General features: G+C 39.0%; 1 pseudogene; it reads left to right on the top strand.

The window, feature by feature from the left end:
- Nucleotides 1-201: 201 nt before the first annotated feature.
- Nucleotides 202-8,229, top strand: LOC139312220 (zinc finger protein 665-like; annotated as a pseudogene).
- Nucleotides 8,230-8,573: the final 344 nt, after the last annotated feature.

The raw sequence follows: 8,573 nt of genomic DNA, 5'->3' as shown, positions 1-8,573 counted from the left end.
GAGGGCTCCCTTCGCAAAGAGAAGCACTTCACCAGGGGGCCGCTGGAGGGAGAATGCTACAGGTAGCTTTCCAAGAAGAGGGTGAGTAGTCAGTGACTATCTTAATCGCGCCTCTCTAGGACGCTGCACACTCTCTGTCTTTAACACTTTCAGATTCGCAGGAGTTTTTTAAAAAAAAAGCTGCAGAAAAAAAATTGCTAAGGGAGGAAGGTCCGGAGGTGGCCGTGGTAAGTGGGCAGATGGGGTCTCTTCCTATGCAAAGCGAGGCAGAGGGCTTTCCAACTGGAAAGGAAGAGACAGATGCCCAGCCTCATCCCGGTTCTATTTTTTATAATCTCTGGGAGTAGGAGATCTCGGGTCTCCTTTTCCTCTACCGCCCCTTTCTATGCTCATCATAGACAGAGGGCAATCAGCCTTGTTTCCCACCCACCCCCAGGAACAAATCCAGATTCCTCACGAAGGGGATCTGGGGGAGTCCTTCACACTCTGTATCCTGGGAAGAGCCCCTGACTTGGGAGGTGGGTGGGGGGAGAGAGGGGACTTGCATGACAAATCTCAAGCAGGAAATTAGAATTGCAAGGGAGATTGTGCCTGCATTCTCATTACGTGTTGGATGACACTAAAATGAGAGTTTACTCTCCTGCAGTTCAATTTATTTTAAGAGAACCAGACATCTTCTTAAACTACGCCTGTGTTTCGGGTGAACCCTACATTTTCTGTTTGGATTTAGGAGATGCTGTGTGAATCTGCCTACCTGTAGTAATGCAATTTGACTCTTAGAAAGCAAACCCTGAATAAAGGGAAATGGAAGATCCTAAGAAAACCGGTGAACTGGATGATTGAGAATCTCCATAGACTTTTAAATCCCAAGAAAAAGTCATTTCATTTAATATGATCTTTTGTCCATGTGACAAAAAGGAAATTGAAAATGATCCAAAAACACATTTGTTCACTGTTCCAAGTTGTTGATAGAAGTCGATCTCACAGCTTCCCCTACACACAAAATCACACACAGCGACTAATTGCTCAGTGCCACTATAATCCTATACCAGCTCAGAAAAATACTTCCTTCCATGGGGATGAGTGTTGTTGAATGTAAAATATGCCACTTTCTAATTCTTGGAATTTATTTTGTTTTCCGTCTCAGATACACAAACTGGAAGCCAACTTTACAGTCTCTTGTGGAGAGACAGAATTATCTCTTCAGCAAACTGGGCTGATTGTCTCTTCTGGTCATTATTGCTGCTAAAGGAAAAATCCTATGAATGAAAAAGCATTTGGAGATCCACAAGATTCCTTGTACACATTTGAAGTTCTATTTCAGGACAGAAAAGAATGGAGAGCCAAACATTAGCAAGTGAGAGAACTGGAAAATGCCTTTTTAGTGCTCAGCCTGGGAGCTATGGGGAGATCTGTGCAAGAACAGGAAAGATCTTAGAGGGTCTTTCAGAAGTTCAGCCCTGGAAGTTCAGGAATGTCCAATATCAGGAGGATGAGGGTCCCCGAGGATTTTGCAGCCGACTCCACTACTTTTGTAGTCGATGGTTGAGACCAGAAAAGCACACAAAAGCGCAGATGCTGGACCTGGTGGTTCTGGAGCAGTTCCTGGCACTTCTGCCCCTACAGATGGAGAGCTGGGTGCGGGAGTGTGGAGCAGAGACCAGCTCCCAGGCGGTGGCCCTGGTGGAAGGCTTCCTCCTGAGCCAGGCAGAGGAGGAGAAGGAGCAGGTTGAGTTGCAGGTGAGATACTTTCATCTCAGGAGCCTAGAAGGGGTTTAAATGTAATGAACAATGTGTTTGAATTCTATGCTCCTCATTACCAGTTCTCTGGCATTCATAAGATTTCACTAATTCTTGAAGGACGTTGTTCCATTATCCGTTCCTGGAAGAAAGATTTGGGACAGCCTTTTTTTTTTTTTTTTTTTTAATTTTATTAACATAAACAAACATAAAACACAAATACATGTAAACACTTATACATTAACAAAGAGTCAATCGACTAACTTCTAGAAAACCTTCGCATCGGTGATTAATGTCCATTTAACCAATTTTCCTTAATCATACTATTTACAAATTCACTTGCTTATACCTTAATATATTCATTGAAGTTCAGTAGTATCTTTCTACAAACATATTAACCATTTATTTATACAATCCTACGGCTCATCTCATGTATCTATTTCTACAATTCTTGAGTTATGTTCTCCTAATGTCCTATGTTGTTGGCCCTATCCTTCTTTCTAACCATGTGTACCATTTTTGCCAAACTAAATAAAAATCAGTGTTCTCTTTATCTTGGAGCTCTTTTGTGAGCCTATCCATCTCTGCGCATTCATTTATTTTTGTTATTATTTTTTCTTCTGTTGGTATTATCTTGGATTTCCAATTCTGAGCGTACACTATACGTGCCGCTGTCAATATGTGGATGGTAAGATATTTTATCTCCTTGGTACACTGTGGTGTAGTCATTCCAAATAGAAAGAATTCTGGTTTCATTTCTACACTTTGCCTCGTTGTTTCTTCGATTATTCTCTTAATCTCTTGCCAGTAGCGTTGTGCCTTCCTGCAAAACCATCAGAGATGGTAATATGTCCCCATTTGTGTCTTGCACTTCCAACACATTGGTGATGTGTTTGGAAACATTTTAGCCAAACGTGCCGGAGGAAGGTGCCATCTATAAAATATCTTGTATAAATTTTCTTTGTATGGAATCGACAGTGTCATCTTATAATTTTCTGCCCATAGCTTGTCCCATCTATCCAACTCTATATCGTGACCTATATTTCTTGCCCAGCTTACCATGTTTTCTTTCACTGTTTCCTCCTCTAATTTATACCTTATTAAATATCCATAAATTTTAGATATTATTTTCTCATCTGTGCCTTTTAAAATTTTATCTAGTTCACTTGGTTGGCTTTGAAAATCATAATGTCTCCGGTCTGCTGTATATTTTGACTCAATTTGAAGATATGGCCACCAATCAATCATAATGCCTCGTCTTTCCAGTTCTTGTCTCGTAAGTAGGTCTCCCTCACTACTCAACAATTCTTGATATTTCCGCATCTTTCCTATTTCTATAGTGTTTGGATAAATTAGCGCCTCCATAGGCGACAACCATCGTGAGATTTTACTAAAGTGTTGCCTTCTGATATCTTGCCATGTTTTATATAGTGCACCTCTTATTACATGTCTCTGGAAGTACGGAAGTTGCTTGTCTGTGCCTTCCCACAGAAAGGCATGCCAACCTCGACTCAGATCAAATCTCTCCAAGTATAGCGTTCTCCTATTTGATAGATCTATCCATTCTCTTTAATTTCTTACTTTCCAACCGAACTGATGGACGTTGGGTGCTTTCAAGTGGTGTTGAAAGAACAGAACAAGAATCCATTTCATGGTGTGTCTGGTCCTTTCATTCTTCTTCTTTTCTCTTGTTTATATTTCAAGTCCTTCACTGTGGAGAACAGAGATCCTGAGGGAAGGAGGCATCTATCCGATACCCCTTGGGAACTGTTTACCTTGAGGACTACTCAGCATGACACAAATCAAGAAACATCCAGAGGTAATATAAGACACTCCCATTCCCTATAGAGATCGCAGCTGTCTCATCTTCTCTGTCCTTGCTATTATAGGACACCTCCTCCTATTTTGTTAATTTTGTCTCCCCCACAGGGAAGAATAGTGGGAACCTGACTATTCCTTATGGTGAAGATGAAACAATAGTTGAACCTCCAACTCAAGTAAGAGAAGGAAAATTATTTATTAGATTTGTATTCTCCCTTTTCTTCAAAAAATCAAGCTAGTGTACATTGTACTGTCTCCTTCCATTTTTTTCCCTCCTGTTTGGGATGCCTTATTTTCATGTCCCCAAGCAACAAAACTTCAAAAGAGATTCTTATAAGGATTTTTTTTTAAGATCAATACTTTAAAAAAGTATTCTTTATGCTAAATATACTCCATAACTTTCAATAACTAATTTTTTTACAAAATCCTTCACGATGCTTTTTTTTTTTTTTTGTCATTCTTTGACTTGATTTATGCAAGGATGCTTTTTAAAAAATGATGTAATATTGATTCTGGCACATTACCATTTTAAAAAGCTTTGTTACAAAGTTCATCCTGTATTTTACAAATACAATGTTTACATTACAAAGACATAAGAAAAATAAATTCATCAGATTAAAAGGTAAGGTAAGTTAAAAGTGGCCATATAGAAAAAGCTCGGTACAAAAATTGTTTGGAAAGTCCACTTTGGCTACAAAGGCTAAGAAATGTTCTTATGAAAAGTTATGTTTCTTTGTCTCCCGTTCAGCCAATGGCTCAGACTATTAGCAGCTTCCTTGCTATATGAAGAGTTTTGTGTCTCTGGATATTGATGGCACTTTACCAAATCTTCCAAGACACACACACACTTCCTTCTGCAAACATAGGAAGGATTAGAGTCTCTGATAGGTGGTGTTTCCAAGGCCTACCTGCCAGTTGATTCTCTCCAGATGCTGAGGGTCTTTTGATGGTGGATAGATTAATGAATTGAGAAGAGTGTTTTGAGAGTGGATGGTAGATGAAATCGATCCAGAAGGAAACTGGGGTTACCTTTATTGAATGGCACCAAAAGTCCTGTAGAATCAATCAAGATGATAAAAGCTGCCTAAAATATTTTTTCAGTCAAATGCTTTTTTGTTCTGTCATTTTCTCATCTCAATCCTAGAATCCTACTCAGCATAGACTTTAGTGCATAACTTTGCTTTGGGAATTTCTAAAGAATAGAGCAGATCTCGCAGTCCTTCCCAGGCCTATTCTGTTCCTTTTTTTGTTTATTTTCAGGGGGGTCTTGTGTCCTTTGAGGAGGTGGCCGTTTATTTCTCTGAAGAGGAGTGGTCTCAGCTGGATCCTCACCAAAAAGCTCTGCATTCAGAAGTCCTGCTGGAGAATTATAGAAATGTGGCTTCTTTAGGTAAGGTTTTCTATTTTCCAGTCAGAGACTTCAGGAAGAGATGTTGTTGTTAGATTCCAGTGGCTGTTTCTTATTAAAAAATCTCCAAATAGAGGTGATCTCTTGAGAAGGAAAAGAAAAAGACATGCTGTTCTACTGCTCCTAGTATGGAAATAGATCAATGGCTTTCTGCTTAGATGCATCCTGTGCCATTTGTCATCTGTTGGGTTTTTCTATTTCTATTTAAACCTATCAGTGTTAAAGTAATTCCTTGGTTTGAGGTAATGCTAAACTCTGATACAGATATTTCATATTTTTTGGCCCAGGTGCTTCCATATCAGTACTATGAAGGATTGCAATTCAATTAATTTTTTGGCTTAATGGACTTTTCTTCCATTTCATTCCTATCCTGAGTCTTGGACTTAGGGCAAACTGGTGCCATTTTTCTATTGCAAACATGCTGCTTAGGGTTAATATAAGAACTCTAAGCTTTTTTCTCTGCAATCATGTGATCTTTGGCAGGAAAAAATTAAAACACAAATGGAAGGTAGGTTTGTATAGGAAGAAAAAAAAAAGAGTTTTAAAATTAATTCTCAGGGGGCTCTTCCGGAATTGGCCCACGTCCAATAAATCTTAGGTTTTCTACAAATGCTTTCTTGGATGTTTCTCCTCGTTCTTAAATTAAAATTTTGTTTTAGATGTTTGAAAGCTTTGATATTTCATGAAGAGATATTATAATTTATATACCATGCCATTATAAGTATACAAATATGCAATATATTGGAATTTGGCACAATATCAGAGGGAAATTCGTATGTCGTCTGGAAAATTGACCTTTTTTCTTAACCTTGCTAACATTTTTATTTCTCCTTCCCTTTGAAGGTAATAATGGGCAGGAAAATAAAGAGTCAATTGAACCATTCCAAAAGTTCAGACTTGGGAACAGAACAGAGAAACCTGCAAATCAAATGGAACAACAAAAACAGGAGAGAAACCCATCAAATAATTGGAATAAGGAAAGCTTATCTTCAGCTGTTGCTCAGTTGGAAGGCTTTCTTGACCAACTAGGAAAAATAGAGAAAAAATATATTGGGAAAGGTGTAGAACTATTCAAAGATGTATTAGATGTAAATGAATATTATCCAACCGAAGCCAAACCAGAAGAGTATATATGGAAAGACAATGGAAAAAATTACAATGGGGCTTTCACTCTTTCTAGAGAAAGAGTGACATCTCATAAAAGGATATATGTAGGAGAGAAGCCACTTAAATACATTGAGGGTGGAAAGCACCAATGTGGTCATCTTACTTCCCATACCAAAAGACATATAGGGGAGAAGCCATATAAATGCATGGAGTGTGGAAAGAGCTTCAGCCAACACAGTAATCTTATGTCCCATGAAAGGATCCACACAGGGGAGAAGCCATTTAAATGCATGGAGTGTGGAAAGGACTTCACCCAAGGTGGTCACCTTACTGCCCATAGAAGGATCCACACAGGGGAGAAGCCATATAAATGCATGGAATGTGGAAAGGATTTCAGAACAAGCAGTAAACTTACATCCCATCAAAGCATCCACACAGAGGAGAAGCCATATAAATGCATAGAGTGTGGAAGGGACTTTAGAACAAGCAGCCAACTTACATCCCATCAAAGGATCCACACAGGGGAGAAGTCATATAAATGCATGGAGTGTGGAAAGGGCTTTAGCCAACAGAGTAGTCTTAATTCCCATAAAAGGATCCACACAGGAGAAAAGCCATATAAATGCATGGAGTGTGGAAAGACCTTTACTTATAGCAGTCATCTTACTTCCCATAACAGAAGACATATAGGGGAGAAGCCATATAGATGCATGGAGTGTGGAAAGGGCTTCAGCCAACACAGTAATCTTATGTCCCATCTAAGGATCCACACAGGGGAGAAGCCATTTAAATGCATGGAGTGTGGAAAGCACTTCACCCAACGTGATCATCTTACTGCCCATAGAAGGATCCACACAGGAGAGAAGCCATTTAAATGCATGGAGTGTGGAAAGGGCTTCAGAAGAAGCAGTGATCTTACATGCCATCAAAGGATCCACACAGGGGAGAAGCCATATAAATGCATGGAATGTGGAAAGGACTTCATAACGGGCAGTAAACTTACATCCCATCAAAGGATTCACACAGGGGAGAAGCCATATAAATGCATGGAATGTGGAGAGACCTTTAGTTTCAACAGTCATCTTACTTCTCATAGAAGGATCCACACAGGGGAGAAGTCATATAAATGTATGGAGTGTGGAAAGGGCTTTAGCCAACAGAGTAGTCTTAATTCCCATAAAAGGATCCACACAGGAGAAAAGCCATACAAATGCATGGAGTGTGGAAAGACCTTTACTTATAGCAGTCAACTTGCTCCTCATAAAAGGATGCACACAGGGGAGAAGCCATATAAATGCTTGGAGTGTGGAAAGGGCTTTAGACAACACAGTCATTTTACTTATCATAGAAGGAGCCACACAGGGGAGAAGCCACATAAATGCATGGAGTGTGGAAAGACCTTTAGTTACAAGAGTCATCTTACTTCCCATAGAAGAATCCACACAGGGGAGAAGCCATACAAATGCATGGAGTGTGGAAAGACCTTTCGTAGCAACAGCCATCTTATTTCCCATACAAGGATCCATGAAGGGGACTAGCCATATAAAGGCAGAGAGTGTGGCAAGACTTTTACTTACAGGAATTGACTTGCTGGTAATAAAAGGATCCACACAGGGAAAGCCCTACAAATCCTTGGAGTGCAGAAAGGGTTTCAGCCAAACTAGTAATCTTACTTCCCATAAGAAGATCCATAGAAGGGAGAAGTCATGTAAGTGCATGGACTGTGGAGAGAGAACAACAGGAGGGGGAATTATGTAATTTCCCATACAGAGATATATTTGGGTGAGAATCTATGTTAATTCTAGATTTAATTAATTAAATCCATGGATTTCAATTTTCAGAAGTGAGTTTCCTGCTCCTCAGTTGTTTCTTCCCACTTGATCACACACAAAGTGTTTAAAATGTCCTTCTTTTCACTTACCTTCATAGATTTTTTTCCTCCTTCCTTCTCCTTCCTTAATACATTCTCATTTTATTAAACAAACATGTATTCTTTATCCTCACAAAATTTGGAAACAATGCACTAGAGAAAATCAAAATTATAATCCAAAAACAATTTGAGTTTCATCAAAGTTTAGAGTGTGATGGAATGTAATTCTGCGTTGTCCTGTTGAATAATTGTGATATTGAATTAAAAGTGGCAAATATGAGAATTTGTACTTTGAATTTTTCATTACTTCCTCACTTTCTTTTTTTGTCCCTGGTTGGGGATATTCAGGAAAATAACAATGAAAGTGATGCTTAACATTGCAAATGATCAAGCAGAAACAGTGACAATTGGAAATCAGTGGGGACCAAAATAAAATAATATGAAGTTAAGAAAAACTATTTCAGAAAACTATTTCTGGTCCTGCTATCTAAACACAGAGAAATGAGAAAGGGAACTGCTCTGGGATGCAAAAACAAACCAAAATAATCAAGGTTGCATCCATGGTGTAGCACTGAGACGTGAGGCAGCCAGTATTTATACAGAAGCATGGAACATTATTTAATCAAA

This window comes from Pituophis catenifer, unplaced genomic scaffold, assembly GCF_029215685.1.
Source record: "Pituophis catenifer annectens isolate HBS135680 unplaced genomic scaffold, rPitCat1.0.hap2 SCAF_2, whole genome shotgun sequence".
NCBI classification, from domain to species: Eukaryota; Metazoa; Chordata; class Lepidosauria; order Squamata; family Colubridae; genus Pituophis; species Pituophis catenifer.
This window is presented reverse-complemented; position numbering and strand designations above follow the sequence as displayed.